At 38.9% G+C, this 17,983-nt stretch overlaps 1 protein-coding gene across 6 annotated transcripts in view; it reads right to left on the minus strand.

The window, feature by feature from the left end:
• The window catches only part of CBFA2T2 (CBFA2/RUNX1 partner transcriptional co-repressor 2), a 160,525-nt gene that overhangs the window by 61,448 nt on the left and 81,094 nt on the right, over window positions 1-17,983 (minus strand). Inside the window, exon 1 of one of the 6 annotated variants that reach the window (XM_059133526.1) lies at window positions 12,102-12,200. The exons of the other annotated variants lie outside the window; for them this stretch is intronic. The gene's annotated coding sequence lies outside the window, so the exon portion shown is untranslated. Of the gene's footprint in view, window positions 1-12,101; window positions 12,201-17,983 lie in introns of those variants that run through there. 6 annotated transcript variants of the gene reach the window in all.

Genomic DNA, 17,983 nt, shown 5'->3' on the forward strand with positions numbered 1-17,983 from the left:
TATTTCTCACATGAACAGACTTAAAACTACATTTGATTAGCATCTTGTCTTCTCATGGAGGTTACCCCTACCACAACCTTAATCTACTGAGTATCAGCCTCTGAATATTGTGCAGTGTTATTGTTCTGGCCAAATACATATAGCCCAAGTCGGTAACTCAGAGATCGAAGACTGTCAGAGGATAAGCTAACTGTAGTTCTGGTCAAATAAAATCGTTCTTACGTGTTTTACTGGAGACAAGGAAAAACAGTAACATTTCTCACACAGCTAGTTAATGGCTTTCCTAAGAATCAAACCCTGGTCTCTCTGGTTCAATCTACCAATGCATCTGTGGTACAATTTCTCTGGAGCACAGAACCTTCTAGAATAATCCATCAGTAAATCCTGACAGGTCAGCTCTAAAATATATCATTTTATATCAGTCATCCCATCTCCACTGTTTCACTTTAGCTCAAGCCACTGTCATCTCACCTATACTACTGCAACTGCCTAACTATTCTTCCTGCTTTTGCTCTTGTCCTTTCCAAGCCATTCTGCATGTAGCAGCCAAAGTGTTGAATTAAAAACCTCAACTGGGGTGCCTGGTTGGCTCACTTGACAAGCATGGACTCTTGATTTCAGAGTCCTGAGTTTAAGCCCCATGTTGGGCACAAAACTTACCTAAAAATTTAAAAAATATTAAATAAAAGATTTTTTTTTTTAAATTTAAAAATCCTCAAGTAGTTCTTTTTACAGATCTATTTAAACTGCTGTAATGGCTTCCAAATGCTCTTACAATAAAACACAAACTCTACTTTGGCTTAAAAGCAATGGTTTGTTCAGCAGTTCTCAAAATGTGGTCTGGGAACTCTTGGGGATTCTAGAACCTTTGGGGTGTGTTTGGGTGTGTGTGTGGGGGACAATTTTCATAATAGGTTGTCTGATTTCTTTACTCTTACTCTTTCATGAGTGTACAGTAGTCTTTTCCAGTAACTACACAATGAATGACCGCATAAGAGAACTCCATGCAGAAGCAAATGAGAATCCAGTTATCTTCTATTAAGCCAGTCAAAGAAGGGATGATGCCTGAGTGGCTTAGTCAGTTATGTATCTGCCTTCCCCTCAGGTCATGATCCCCAGGGTCCCGGGATGGAGTCCCACACCCGGCTCCTTGCTCAATGGGGAGCTTGCTTTTCTCTCTGCTTGCTGCTCCCCCTGCTGGTGCTCTCTCTCAAATAAATAAATTCTTAAAAATCTTAAAAAAAAAAAAAAAGATTTGCAAAACGTGTAAAACAGTGCCACCCATATTAACAGTACCACTTGTATTAACCGTTTTTTTGAAAATCATTTTTCATGAAAACGTTATTCATAACAACATGTAATAGATTTTAAAGGAATATTTTTAGAATCTATTTTAATTTCTGATGGGAGTATGTGTGGGTCTCCCATGAAAAATGTTCTTTGGGGTCCTTAATAATTCTTAAGTGTGGAGGATTCCTGGGTGTCTGCCTTGGGCTAAGGTCATGGTCCCAGGGTTGAGTCCCACATCCGGCTGCTGCTCAGCAGGGATCCTGCTTCTCCCTCTGTCTCTGCTCCTCCCCCTGCTTGTGCTCGCTCTCTCTCTCTTAAGAATAAACAAATAAAAACCTCAAAAGAAAATTCTAAAGTGCGGGGCACCTGGGTGGCTCAGTGGGTTGACCTGCTGCCTTCAGCTCAGGTCATGATCTCAGGGTCCTGGGATTGAGTCCCGCATCGGGCTCTCTGCTCAGCAGGGAGCCTGCTTCCCTCTCACTCTCTCTGCCTGCCTCTCTCTGCCTACTTGTGATCTCTGTCAAATAAATAAATAAATAAATAAATAAATAAATAAAAATTCTGGAGTGTGCAAAGAAATTCTGAAACAAAAGAACTTGAGAACTGGTGACCAAGCCCATGGGTATCTTTCCAATCTCATATCCTAGCTGTCCTACCTTGAATCTGCATTAGGTATCCTGGCCTCCTTTCTACTTCTCAAACACACCAAGAGAACTTCCACTTCAGGACCTTAACTCAGGCTACTCCTCTGGCCTAGAACTGGCTTCCCCAAGTTGTTGCATGGCTGAGTCCTTATCACTCAGATGTCAAGACAAACATCACTTTCTCAGGGGCAGCTTCCCTAACTGAAGCTTCTCTCCATTCTCCCTACCAGACTATCCCATATCCTTGTTTATTCTCTTTATTGCATTCATTATCATTGTACCAGTCAAGCAAGCACTTGTTTGTTTGACTGATGCCCATCTTTGGGGGAAATAAAGGGTTTTGTCTGCTTCTTTACAATACCCTCAGCACTTATATTAGGCAACACTGAATCACAATGATTGAAAGTGGCATATCCCCAAAGTTTGGCCGGACATCAATTACCTTTTCTCTCACCCCCATTTTCTCTTTCTTTCTTTCTTTTTTTTTTTTTTTTTTAAAGAGTTGGGGCACAGGAGAGAGAGAGAAAGAGAGGGAGAATCTTAGAATCTTAAGCAGGCTCCATGGACAGCACTGACCACGATGTGAGGCTCAATCTCACAACCCTGAGATCATGACCTGAACTGAAAGCAAGAGTTGGACATGTAACTGACTGAGCCACCCAGGCACTCATTTTCTATGAATCAGTACAGGCTAGTCATTTCTACCTCCTAAGAATCATCCTCAAACCCCCCCCTTTTTTTTCTCAGAGCCACTGCCTTAGATTAGTCCCTCATCTATCTAATTGAACTCTCTCTGGGATTTAAACTATTATGCACTACCGTACCAGAAGCCATTTCATGAAGAATCCCTCTTATCTTTTGTTCCTCAGACTGGCCTTCATGGTTCTCAGTTCCTAAACTCCAATTCTGGCCACAACTGTCCTTACGAACAGTTCCACATTCTGATTAGGTGGGTCTCCTATAAGTCATGGTCATTCTCCGGTCATACCATCTCCACTTCCCAGTACTTCTTCCTACTCTTTTATCTAGATATATTCAAATCTTCCCCAACACTGTTGTTCCAATTTGTTGGTCCTACTTTCATCTTCTGTCATTATGCCTAGGACACTACAAGCTCAAAAATAGTAGTCTGATAACAACTGCTAGATGATGAACAAGGTAAAAAAAAAAAGACATAAAAGGTAATTACGCTATGTAGAAGCATGATGTTAATATCCACAGCACAATATAAACAAGTTACGCTTACTTTAATTCTAGGCCACAGACTGTCCCATTAATCTCAAAACCTCATACAATTTTACTTGACAATAGGCAAAGTATGAAGATAAAATTATATAGTTCCATTAGTACCACTTAAAAATCACCCCTCAAAAATACATGGACTACTACACTGTGAATGTACTTAATGCTTCCAAACTGAACACTTAGAAATTTTGAATTTTATGTTATGTGTATTTTTGCCACAATGTTAAAAATGTATTTTCCTTGATCCTGAATTTTAAAATACCTCCAGTTAACTCATTCACCTGGATGGACACTCCAGAGCAATAAAAACCCACCTTAACACATTAAAAAAATAATACACGCATTTCTAATACATCAACACACATACAATAAAGAGTATAATGCCATCTAAATCATGAAGCAATTAATCCTGTTAACTATATAAAGAATCTGAATACCTATGTTTTTAAAATGCTGGGGAATATCACAGACACCAAATTTTTTTGTTCATATTAAGTCTCTGAATAGGCTTTTCCATCCCAAAGATGCTATATTTACCTAGATCCATCCTCCTTTATGTATAAACACACACACACACACACACACACACACAGCTGTTACTCTTTTAGACTGAAAATTTTATTAAAGGCTGTTAACTTTTGCTGTTTTAATTAATTAATTAATTAATTTTTTGCTACTTTACCTGTATTTAAGTAAAAATGTTTGTCCAATGCAAAGGCATATGTGCCCAGCCCTATCTATCTAATACTGGTAAGGTAACCATCAAATTAATTCTGGCTTAAAAAACCTGTTTTTCTAAAACACATTACACCATGCTAACTTAATTTGCAAATTACAAATGTTTGTCTTCTCTGTACATATTCTTCAAACTTTACAAAAAGCTTGCCGATGCTATGATTCCAACTTGGTTCCACATCCCCTTAGTATTTGAAGAACTGGTTCAAATGTTCCTCCACTCTGAAGAACCACCACCAAGCCTGTTAGTTTTGGCCTTAGGGTATATAACCACAAAAACAGAACTACAGACTCCGGACTATCAGAGACCAAAGATCAAATTGGAAGCTCCTGGACATCGTCCCAGAATGGCTGATACCCAGCTTCTGTTAAGGAATTCTGGGCACTGATGGGTTTGCCTTAGTGCAGACAGCACATGCCACTGCTGGATAACTAGAAGTGGTTCTGGCCAATGGTCACTAATAGTTCTGTCTTGCAGGGTCTTAACACTCATTGTCAAGTATTTGACGAGAACTATCTTACCATGAGTGATAAAAAGACAAGTGATTGTGCAAACCCACCAAACTACATACTCCTGCTGCACACAGCCACAGGATGAAAGGGTGCGGGGGGGGGGGGTGTCTATGTGTTTGATTTAATCCAGTTTCTAACATTTACTTAGTAAACCCTCTTTCTGGGGAAACGTGGACTTTTTTTTTTTTTTTTTTAAGATTTTATTTATTTATTTGCCAGAGAGAGAGAGAGAGCACACGCAAGCGAGCACAGGCAGACAGAGTGGCAGCAGAGGGAGAAGCAGGCTCCTGGCTGAGCAAGGAGCCCGATGTGGGACTCGATCCCAGGATGCTGGGATCATGACCTGAGCCGAAGGCAGCTGCTCAACCAACTGAGCCACCCAGGCATCCCGGAAACGTGGACTTTAAGTAACAACAAAATCTAGCTGAGGGTTTGATGGTTTCTTTTAACTACTTTCTGGAAGCTCTCTGTGGGTAGGACAGTGAGATTATAGACATTTTTGAGTTTATGAGTAGATGTGCTCCTGAGTCCTATCAACAAATATTCTCTAAATTCTGGTTATTCAGAGAAAAGGTTCTCACAAATCCATGTGATACAAAGATTCTTTCTATAACATTACATAAATTAACATGAATTCACATTTTTAAAAAGATTTTTTTATTTATTTGAGAGAGAGAGAGAGAGAGAGAATGGGAGAAAGAGCATGAGAGTGGAGAGGGTCAGAGGCAGAAGCAGACTCCCTGCTGAGCAGGGAGCCAGATGCGGGACTCGATCCCAGGACTCCAGGATCATGACCTGAGCTGAGGGCATGTGCTTAGCCAACTGAGCCACACAGGCACCCTAAATTTACATTTTCTAAATATAGATTTTTGCACAGGATTTCATAATACAGCGCTTCACTGCTCCATATGGTGGCCATTAGCCACAGGAGGCTAATGAGCACCTGAAATGTGGCTAATCTAGACTGAGATATGCCTTGGGCAAAATAACAGTGTCAAGATTTAGTACGAAAAAAAAAAGGAACATAAAATCTCTCAGTAGTTTAAATAATAATTATGTTGAAAATATATTTTGTTTTTAAAAAGATTTCATTTATTTGAGAGAAAACACAAGCAGAGGAGAGGGAGAGAGAATCAGACTCCCTTGCTGAGCAGGGAGCCTGAAATGGGGCTCCATCCCAAGACCCTGGGATCATGACCAGAGTCAAGCCAGACACCCAACCGAATGTTCCACCCAGGTGCCTCTGAAATTATATTTTATTATTTTTTAAAAATATTTTATTCAAAATATTATTTTATTTATTCATCTGAGAGAGAGACAGAGAGACAGAGCACCAACAAGGTGATGGGCAGAGGGAGGAGGAGAAGCAGACTCCTTGCTGAAGTGGGAGACTGACATGTGGCTCAATCCCAGAACCCAGAGATCATGACTGAGCTGAAGGCAGACTGAACCATCTAAGCCACCCAGGAGCCCCTGAAATGAGATTTTAGGCATATAATAATATGTGTTATTTAAAGACTTTTATACCTTTTAAATTACGTACTGTTTAAATTATTAAAGACATTTGTACCTTCTAAATAGAGCTACTAGAAAAATTTATATATGCAGCCCCTACTTGTGGTTTGCATTATATTTCAGCTGGACAGCTCTTACAAAGGAGTAGGATACAGTGATAGAAAAAAACATGGTCTTTGAATTCAGACAGATAGCTGAAACTGAGGCTCTACTACTTTTCTGGCTCTATGACAGTAGGAATAGCTCCTCAAAGTCTCGGTTTCTTGCGTATAATATGCAGTCAATACAATCAAATCAAATCAAAAACAGAATAACCTAGAACAAAGTGCAAGCCACAGGAACAAATTCATCTTTATGTCATTTCAAGGGAAATTTGGACAATGATGACCTCACACAATTAAGACTGGACAATTAAAAGTAGGATAGTTTGGATTTTATTCTTCCTGTTCAGACTGAAAGCTAAAAAGAGAATTCAATTAATGCATCATCATTTTATGGGTCTCAATCTTTGAGGAATGTAAAGATGCATTATGTTACATAACTGAGGTGTTTATTACAATGACTCTGGGAGAAGCGGTATCAGATATTATCTCTGCAAAAGAGGAGATGTCTCCTCAGCTTCCTTGTGTTCTTTGTGCTTGGCAAGACTTCCAACCCAAAGCTCTAGGTCAGATTCACTCATCTGTGCATCTCCCATAGCACCAAACCAACCTCTACTAAGCTTTACCATCTTCAAGTTTCAACTCTAATTTAAACCATATGTTTTGTATTTATACCCTTGAATTTTCCATCTACCAGAAACTTGCTTTTTACCTGTTTTTATTAAAAATAGGTCTTCAGGGGCGCTTCGGTGGCTCAGTGGGTTAAAGCCTCTGCCTTCAGCTCAGGTCATGATCTCAGGGTCCTGGGATAGAGGCCTGCATCAGGCTCTCTGCTCAGCAGGGAGCCTGCTTCTCTCTCTCCCTCTGCCTGCCTCTCTGCCTACTTGAGATCTCTGTCAAATAAATAAATAAAATCTTAAAAAAGGTCTTCGGTTTTGTTTTATTTTTTAAAAGATTTTATTTATTTATTTATTTATTTATTTATTTATTTATTTATTTGACAGACAGAGATCACAAGTAGGCAGAGAGGCAGGCAGAGAGAGAGACACGGAGGAAGCAGGCTCCCTGTTGAGCAGACAGCCTGACACGGGGCTCGATCCCAGGACCCTGGGATCATGACCTGAGCCAAAGGCAGAGCTTTAACCCACTGAGACACCCAGGCACCCCAGGTCTTCAGTTTAATTAAAAACTTTTTTTATGAGGGGAAGGGATCTACTTACAAAAATGATCAGTTTTTTCCTCCTTTCAGCTCCTTAATGTTGAACCATTCCTGCATTACGGGATCATCTTATTTAGGTTGTGCTACTCTTAAATACAGTATTGTTCTTTGTAACAAACCAAGGAATCAAGGAATAGATAATGCCACTTAAGCCTTTCAAACAGGCCAAAATGAAAGAACAAGAAAGAAGTATCATGATAAACTGAACAGCAATGGTACTTTCTTGGTTTAAAAATATATACATTTATGTGCACCAGCTGTGTTTTTTTTTTCTTTTTTTTTTTTTAAAGTAGGTTCCACACCCAGCACAGAGCCCAACATGGGGCCTGAACTCATGACCCTGAGATCAACACCTGAGCTGAGATCAAGTGCTGGACGCTTGGCCAAAGGAGCCACCCAGGCACCCCATTTGTATCTAATTTTCCATTCTGATTACAGAAAATACTTCAAAATATATTCACTTTTTCTTCTAAAAGTTCACCATTTTAATTAACACTTGAGCAAAGTTAAACACAGACTAACAATGCATATTTTAAGTTAAAACATATTTTAAATATTAAAAATATTATATAATATTAAAAATATTTTAAGTTAAAAAACAAAATAATATTTAACTCTATATGTCTACATTAAGTTGGAAGTTTCAATCTTCCCATTTCAATGGGAAGACCCAATGATTCATTCTAAATTCTTGATTTCGTCACTATCAAAATTTCTACTGCAATTAAAACTATGTGACTGAAACAATGTTTAGAACAAATGGTCCAGATGTGAGCATCTGCCTCTCCCATTTGCCTTGGGAAAGAAATCATGAGTTAAGATTAATGGCTTTAAATGCACAAAAGAGCCCAGACATAAGTTAAAATGAAGTACATGTAAAATGATTCAACTTTTAGTCTTGGAAACAAACATCCAGGATATTTTCCATTCAGGTCTACCTAAGGCAACATAATTAAAACTAAATTTCAATTAACAAAGGCAAAGAATACCCCATATTTAAGTAGCAAAGTTTAGATTTAGGTAAAGACAATTCTTGGAGACTCTCCTATGTAACTCTTAAAAAGCTAGCAACCCAGTTCCCAGTTTTCAATTGGGACCATCCCGAATTTTTATGCCCTAATTATGAATCTTTTTTTCTTTTTTAAAAGACTTTATTTATTTATTTGACAGAGACACAGCAAGAGAGGGAACGCAAGCAGGGGAAATGGGAGAGGGAGACGCAGACTCTCCTGCTGGGCAGGAACCCCAACTCGGGGCTCCATCCCAGGACTCTGGGATCATGACCTGAGCCGAAGGCAGATGCTTAACAATTATGAGTCTTCTAAGGAAAAAAAATTAACAGTCAAAATATATACCTATGTAGGATAAGAGGACTTTTTCCTGATTCAGAGCTGCCTTTTAGTCTTTACTTCTCTCAGAGAGGATAGGATAAGCAAGTTCCCCTGTTCTGGGTAAAGAAACAACATTAACAGCAATCTCTGTTTACTCATCTTTAAAATAAGGGGGAAGGACGCCTGGGTGACTCAGTTGGTTGGGCAGCTGCCTTCGGCTCAGGTCATGATCCCGGCGTCCTGGGATCGAGTCCCACATCGGGCTCCTTGCTCAGCAGGGAGCCTGCTTCTCCCTCTGCCTCTGCCTGCCATTCTGTCTGCCTGTGCTTGCTCTCTCCCACTCTCTCTCTTTGATAAATAAATAAAATCTTAAAAAATAAATAAATAAAATAAGGGGGAAGGACGCCTGGTGTGGCTCAGCCGGTTAAGCCTCTGCCTTCAGCTCAGGTCATGATCCCAGAGTCCTAAGACTGGATCCCACATCAGGCTCCTTACTCATCGGGGAGCCTGCTGCTCTGTCTGCCTCTGCCTGCCACTCTGCCTGACTTTGCATGCTCGCTCTCTCTAACAAATAAGTAAATAAAAATCTTAAAAAAAAAAAAATAAATAGGGGCACCTGGGTGGCTTAATGGGTTAAAGCCTCTGCCTTCAGCTCAGGTCATGATCTCAGGGTCCTAGGATCGAGCCCCGAGCCCCGTGTCAGGCTCTCTGTTCCACGAGGAGTCTGCTTGCCCCTCTCTCTCTGCCTGCCTCTCTGCCTACTTGTGATTTTTCTGTCAAATAAATAAATAAAACCTTAAAAATTTTTTAAAAATTAAAAATAAATAAAATAAGGGGGAAAAGGATATTAAACTTTCAATTTACCATGGCCAAGGTTTTAATATTAATTTCTCCACATTCCCTAAGCCAGTCCTACATCACTCTGCCACTCGCATAACAAAATGGGATAGTGAATTTTTGGAGAAAATAATGATGTACTTTCAACTCAAACTGTAAGGCTTTATGTATATGCTTGTTACTTTCCATTAGTTACAGTATCCAATTACTAATGTACTAGGAAAAAAAGGCACAGAAATAAATGTATGTTGAAGTACCGGCATTCAATTAATGTGGTTAAAAAATGATTCCTCTGCCAGAAAAATGTTTCATACAGTTTGACTGTGTGACCTCACTCCTGGGAATCTGTCCTTAGAAAACAACTCAAGGGAAAAAGCAATTTATACCACAGAGAAATGGTTAATTAATTGGTGTAACTGCATGTCAATGTGAACTGTAAAGGCATTAAAAATTCTAATTATGAAAATCATTCAACACTTGGGGAAATGCATAGAGTACAAAACAGTGAAAGGAGACCTCCTACTAAAATGATCTATACCGTATAATTACAATTATTTATTAAAGAACAGGTACATATGGTCATAGTATGGAAAGGAACACAAAAATGGAATTGAAGACCTGTGGGAGTAATAGGTGAACATCAATTTCCTCAAATCCTTTTGGAGCACTGCTTATAAAATATTCTCATTTGCTCTCTCACTAAACTTCCTTTTCTACAGGAGAATTTAAGATATCCACTGGGCTGCCAAGCATTCCTAACATGTTAAGTCTTTGTTCACATAGAAGCAGTATGATCTAATAATAGTGACCTCATTTTTTGAAACCAAAATTTTGACAAGTAGTTAGGATCAGGGACAATGGCACAGATTATTTGCAATAGGACGCGTGACAGAAAAACCAAAATTTGAAAGTCCGAAGCCCTACAATGCCAGTCCTACCCCACCTGAGAGGAACAGTAAGTAAAAACATGCTCTTAATTTAGACCAACTGCCCTAGGATACAACCCCAGGAACTTGGTTGCATGACCAAAGGCATGTCAGTTAACCTGTCAAAATCTCACTGTGAGTTTAAAAGATACCATTTTTTGGTATACAGTGTATGTTTACACAAATAAAAACATCTAAGATGATGGTTCACTATCTCTGTAAAATAGGCAGCTAAGTCGGCCTCTCTGTCCAACTTGTTCTGTTATCAGGAAATAAAGTTAATAATCCTGTTCTACTGCAAACCATTTCATGAAACATACCACCACCACTATCGCCCACTATTATTATTACCTCTGCTGCATCTACTAAGTCAGCTCTAGAAGCTAGCTAGAGTTTACTGAACAGGCTGAGGGAAAAATCTAAACCAAAATGTCACTTAAACCTAAAGACAAAGATGAGAGTACGCAATCAGGAAGGAAAATAGAGAGCAAGCCCACAACTAAATACATGGTACAGCTGGTAGAAGACCGGGTACAGGAAAACACTTCTAGCATTTTCAAACACTTGTCGTCTGGTAGCGAAAGTACTGAAAAATGAATGCACACTACAACAGCGCTCCCTGCAGAAGAGAAACAACTGAGGAAATGGTCACCACCTAAATCCAAAGAGGGTGACTTAGGACTTAAGTATATTTAATCAACATCCCACTATAATTTATTATCTGAATTCAACAAATAATTCATTCTGAATTGTGTGTAATTTTATCCTTTTCAGAATGATTTTAAAATATTTCCTAATACAATTTACTTAATATAAAATGCTAAGACCTTTCATATAAACATACTGAACTCAGAAAGACACATCTGTAAACCCAATCAAACATTATATTCACAGGATTGGTTCAGAAAAATAATTTTATCTCTCCAACCAATTGAAGAAAACTATATAGTTAGTCTGTCCAGACAAAGAAAATGAGACCAGAAAAGGGTAAGGGGCTTGGGCTATGGCCCTGGGAAAAGTCCCATTACCATGTGGCTGGAACAACTTTACAGTAACAGCTAAACTGAAACAACAGATTCCTTGAATTAATGTAACAGTGCTCTTGTATAAAGGATTGGTAGATGACAACACAATCTAATTAATCTGCACTCTAATTACAAATTATTAAAAAATTACAATCTAATTGTAAATGTTACATGATTAAAACAATGCACATTCTGGGTGTCCTTCTCCACTGAAATAATGACAGATAAATAGACAGCAACACAGAAAAGCTTTGATAAAATATACAGGGGAAAAGGAGGAGATACTAACTTCACCAAAATAACATGTTTAAAAAAAAAAAAAAAGGCATACACATTCATAGGCAAATCTGAAAGGGAACGTGGAAAAAACTACGAAGTTGGTTCTTTGGTTTTGTTTTGTTTTGCTTGTTTTTCAAGTAGGCTCCACACCCAGCATGGAGCCCCACACGGAGCCCAACACAAGCCAAAATCAAGAATTGGACCCTTAACCTACTGAGTGACCTTGGCGCCACAAGAAGCTGGTTTTAATAAAAGGTAGTGCAATGAAAGTTAAAGCAAGAAGTTGTCATGATGACTCATTTTATCAATCATTACTGGAAAACTAACATGACCCAAGCACTGCACTAAGTGCATGGAATACAAACTCATATGAAGCTATAATTCCAGCCCTCAAGCAGTTCATGGTATAGCTAGATGGTAAGAATTAAAAGATGGGGGTACCTGGGTGGCTCAGTGGGTTAAGCCTCTGCCTTTAGTTCAGGTCATGTCAGGGTCCTGGGATCAAGCCCCGCATCAGGCCCTCTGCTCAGCAGGGAGCCTGCTTCTTCCTCTCTGCCTACTTGTGGTCTCTCTCTGTGTCAAATAAATTAAATCTTTAAAAAAAGAAAAAAGAAGTAAAAGAGGGGACCTCAAGTAGACTGAAGTGGAGACACAGAAAAAAGGCAAGATTTAGCTGAATCTTATAAAAACAATCAAAATGTATCATATTAGATGATTAAAAACAGATTGATGGCCACTGTGGAGAAGCACCTGAAAACAAAGACTCCTGTCCATCAGATTAAGAGTATGTCCACATACACTATACCGCTTCTGCAACCAAATCCAGGGGTGTCTCCTCTAAACACTTACCCACTTTCTTAACATACATCTTAGTTCACTGGCTTACAAATTTTAAGGCTAACTTTTCATTCTGTTCGGGCACAGGGAACAGATGGCCTACACAGCATAAACTCTCCCAAGAACTAATTTTTAACAACCACATCTGGTTAAAAGCCCAGATTTATACCTAAAGAATAGTGAGCAACGGAAACCCTCGTAATGACTTGACAATTATTCCGTGTGACAGCTGTTTGTATCACTATCAAATGTGAGTTTTAAAACATAGACTAACACCTCTGGTTCCTCTGGATTAAAACAAAACAACTCCCCCTTATCTGAGGGAGGGGGGAAGAACCTGAGTTACAATACCAAATACAGGCACAAAACTGATCTTTACAAAGAGGATTTTAGAAAGTAATACACAGAAAATTAAGTAACTGACAAAACCAAACCATACTCACTCATCCCAATGTTCATACTGTACACTTTGGTTTCACAACATATTTTCATTAAAAAACAAAACCCAAAAATAGCAGTGTTATCTGTATGCTGCAGAGGACTCCTAACCAAATGGTAAGATACATCACTTTCTTGGGTGGTAATTTTTTTGTAACGATTTTATTTATTTATTTTGAGAGAGAGTATGAGCAGGGGGAGGGGCAGAGGAAGAGAAAGAATCTCAAGCAGACTCCATGCTGAACACAGAGCTAGATGCAGGTCTAGATCTCACAACCTGAGCCAAAATCAAGAGTCAGATGCATAACTGACTGAGCCCCCCAGGCGTGCCATTCGGTTGTACTTCTGACATGTCTATCACCTACTGCATAATGAAGAATATATAAAAAAAAATGTTCACTCACATCACATGACCACAAATGCATAACTGTTCATTTCTGTTTCAGAAGAGGCTGGCCTCTGCCTCTCACGTCATAAGCTCTTTGAGATTCGGAACCATGTCAGTCCTGATCACTGCTATATTCCAGTGCAAGTCTGGTGGCCCGAACACAGTATACATTTGTTTTCCTTTTTTTGAAGATTTTATTTATTTGACAGACAGAGACCACAAGCAGGCAGAGGAGCAAGCAGGGAGAGAGGAGGAAGTAGGCTCCCTGCCAAGCTAAGAGCCCAGTAAGGCGCTCGATCCCACAACCCTGGGATCATGACACGAGCCAAAGGCAGAGGCTTTAACTCACTGAGCTACCCAGGCACTCCCACACTTGGTTTTATTTAATTTTTTTCAAGGTTTTAAAATATATATTTTTTAGTATTTTATTTATTTATTATGACAGTGAGAGAGGGAACACAAGCAGGGAGAGTGGAAGGGGGAGAAGCAGGCTTCCCTCTGAGCAGGGAGTCCGATATGGGGCTTGACCCCAGGATCCTGGGATCATGATATGAGCTGATGCTCAGATCAGCTGACCATGACCTGGCAGACCCTTAACAACTGAGCCACCCAGGTGCCCAAGTTTATTTAATTTTTAAAAATTTGTTCAAGTCAACTCTTAGATATTTCTTAATGGGCTATACATGTTTTCTTAATAATAAGACTATTAGGTTAAAAAACAATCAGGATAAAATAAACAAACAATCTGGATGGGAAATTAGGACCAAAACTTCAATCTTTATTTAAATCCTAATAAAAACAAAGTAAATGGCTTTGCTTCCGATAGGGGATAATCCAAAGCATTCTTTTAATAATTTCTTCCATGCTTTTATATAAATATATGCTTTATTTTAAATGGAATAGAGAAATTATACTGTGTACTAATATTACTCTGCAACTTTTAACTAAAATTATGTAAAATTTCCAAATTTGTAAAAGTTTCAGAAACTCGAGACTATCTCTGCATTAAAAAGCAATAAAGACAAGAGGGATGAACACACCAAGAAATTTGTGTGATAATATTAAGGATACAGAATAGTCAAAACAACCTCAAAAAAGCACAAAGTTAGAGGACAAACTACTCAACAAGTGATTTTTAAAGGTGCCAAATCAATTCAATGAGGAAAAGAAAATTAACAAATATTGCTAAAGCTGGATAGTCAAGTAGAAAAAAAAATTAACCTCAATCCTGTCATTTCATCTACCAAAAACTATTTCAGCATGGATTATCGACTAACACCCAGAAAGCTTCTAGAGAAAGAACAGAAGGGTGTCTTCACGACCTTATGGTAAGCAAAGAATTCCTGGCCAGGTCGCAATAGAAGCACAAACCATAAATTTTTCTTCAACTGATAAAACAGACTTCATGAAAATTAAGGCTTTCTGCTCATCAACAGATACCATCAAGAACATGGACAGATGGAGCATAGATTTTTAAAAAATTACTCACAGCTCATATATCTAACAAATGACTCTTATCTAGAATGTATATAGAATTCTGACAATCAACAATAGAAACATAAATAACCTAATTTCTGAAAGTGAGATTGAACAGACAATGTATAGATGGAACAGATCAATATATCTTCAGAAAGGAAGACACGGCAATGTCCAATACACAGAGGTAGCCAACATCACTAATCATCAAGGAAATGCACATTAAAATCATAACGAAATGAGCTATGACCACATACTCACTAAAATACTAAAATAAAATATGTCAAGGGATGCCTAGATGGATCAGTTGGTTAAGCATCTACCTTTGGATTGGGTCATGATCCAGGGGTCCTGGGACAGAGTCCCACACTGGCTCCTTGCTCAGTGGGGAGCCTGCTTCTCCCTCAACCTGCCACTCCCCCTTGTTTGTACTCTCTCTCTCTGACAAATAAAATCTTTAAAAAAAAAAAAATTGTTAAGTAGGATATAAGTAGGATACAGACCATATGGAATTCTCATACATTAACTGTTGGGAGTGTAAAAGGTACAACTATTTTGGACTGTTGCATAACTGCTTAGCAGTCTTCTATAAAGTTAAACATACAACTATCCAATGATGAGTAATTCTACCCCAAGAGAAATTAACCTTACATTCACAAACATTCACAAAAACTACAAAAATGTTTATAGCAGTCTTATTCATAACAGCAAAAAACTGGGAACAACCAAATGTCTACCAACAGGTAAATGGATAAACTGATGTATATCCATACAATGGAATACTACAATCTGAAAAAGGAACAAGCCTGCAATGCCTGGGTGACTCAGTCAGTTAAGTACCTGCCCTCAGCTCAGGTCATGATCCCAGTGATTCTGGGATCAAGTCTCACATAGGGCTCCTTGCTCAGTGGGGAGCCTGTTTCTCCCTCTGCCTGCTCTGCCTGTTCTGCCAGCAGCTCGCCCTGCTTCTGCTCTCTCCGACAAATACATAAAATCTTTTAAAGGGGTGGGGGAAGCCATTCATTCACATAATTATGTCGAAGAACACAAAGCCAGACACAAAAGAATACACACTATATGACTCCATTTACATGAAATGGAAATACAGGGGCAGAAATGAGATATTGGTTACAGGAGGTAAGCAGGGCTTTTCTAGTAAATTTAAGTGTTCTAAATTTTATTTAAGACTATGGTTATACAAGAGTAGACAACTATAAAAAAAATATTAGACTGAACTCAGTATCTGTGCATTTTATCTGAATTACATATTTTTTTAAAAAGCAGCTTGAAAAGACTCCATCTATTCTGCTGGCCTGCTCTACGGGAAGTTTCTCGTGGTGTAACATCTTTTGGGCATGTAGAAATCACTCAGGCTATCTGTACATCAGATCTCTGTACAACAGCTATGAAAGGATCTTCTTTCAGCTCTTCTGCACTGCAAGCTAATGCCATCCTTCCAATTTCCTGCAGCTTTTCATCCTTGAAGGGTAAGCTTGATAATCAGACCCACACTCTTGCATCCTAACTGACCAGCATTCACTTATAATCAATAACAGATGTGGGAATGGTGCCAGGGTGGGCCTTATGCCAAAGTAACAATTTTCCTCCTATTCTAAAGCAAACACCCTTCTTAAGCTCTAAGTCATCCAAACAGAGTGACATCTGGAAATACACAACAAAGCCATGTGTTTGGCCCCTCTGGATGATTTGCTGTAGGCACTGCAAGCAGAAGGTTGCTGTGCCAGCTTCATGGGACACTGAAGAGTATAGTAACTCCACAACCTGGTAATATGGACAAACTGCAAAGACCTGATTGACCTGAAAATAGTAGCAAATGGGTGCAAGCACAAGTTCATTTAAAAAAATTCTCTTGGTTAGGATTCTTTCCCCAAGCTAACAGGAATTGCTCGGCTCATTTCAATATGCAGCTCAGGCCCCAATTCTCTACTTATTCATACTCTTGACTTTTCGACTCTACCATTTTCCAAGGATCTATTAAAAAAAAAAAAAAAAAGTGTTAGGTGGGGGAGCCTGGGAGGCAGAGACTTAAGTGGTTCAGTGAGTTAAGCCTCTGCCTTTGGCTCAGGTCATGATCTCAGGGTCCTGGGATCAAGCCCCACATCGGGCTCTCTGCTCAGCGGGGAGCCTGCTTCCCCCTCTCTCTCTGCCTGACTCTCTGCCTACTTGTGATCTCAGCGTCAAATAAATAAATAAAATCTTTAAATAAACAAACTAATACTCCCAAGGCAACTAACACCCAATGTAAATCAATTCAATCCTATAAACTGCATTAGAAAGCACTACAAAATTTGAGAGATGTGGAAAAATTTTGAAATTTACAAAATCTGAATTCATGTACAAACACCAAGGTAGTCAGCTATAAAGGAAAAAAAGGTGTGTGTGTGTGTGTGTGTGTGTGTGTGTGTTGGCAGGAGGCCATTAATTTTTGGTCTTCCATTGTTCCTGAAACAGTTTATAAAATACTTATGTTAGGTTGTGACATCCTGATGTTATTTGTATCATGTAGCCATTTATTCTAGAGCATTAAAAAGTGAACAACTAGGGTGCCTGCTTTTCCCTCCCCCTCTGCCTGCCTCTCTGCCTGCTTCTCTGCCTACTTGGGACATCTCTCTCTCTGTCAAATAAATGAAAAAACAAAAAACAAAAATCCTTTAAAAATAAAAAAGTGAACTGGTAACAAAGAAAAACTGATTTAAAAGCCTTTCTTCAGGGGAACCTAGATGGCTCAGTCATTAAGCATCTGCCTTTGGCTTGGGACCCTAGGATCCTGGGGTCAAGCCCTGCAACAGGCTCCCTGCTTCTCCCTCTCCCATTCCTCCTGCTTGTGTTCCCTCTCTTGCTGTGTCTCTGTCAAATAAATAAAATCTTATTATCTTATTTTTTTTAAAAAGCCTTTCTTCAGATACTGAACACAACAGACCTTTCCTTAATCCATACTGATAATAAAGCAAGTTTCCAATTTACTTAAGATCCGAGTAGAGCAACTTTCTTGCACAGAAGGATAAACGAAGTCAAGAAGCAACTACAGTAATAGTAATCGCTAATATTACTCCCACTTCCATTCATTCATTTGCAAATAACATAACATTTATTTATTACGTGCAAGGGAAGGTGCTAAGCACTCTATCAATATTTTATTTATACAACACCAAAATAATGGGAA

Source organism: Mustela lutreola, chromosome 9 (assembly GCF_030435805.1).
Source record: "Mustela lutreola isolate mMusLut2 chromosome 9, mMusLut2.pri, whole genome shotgun sequence".
Taxonomy (NCBI): Eukaryota; Metazoa; Chordata; class Mammalia; order Carnivora; family Mustelidae; genus Mustela; species Mustela lutreola.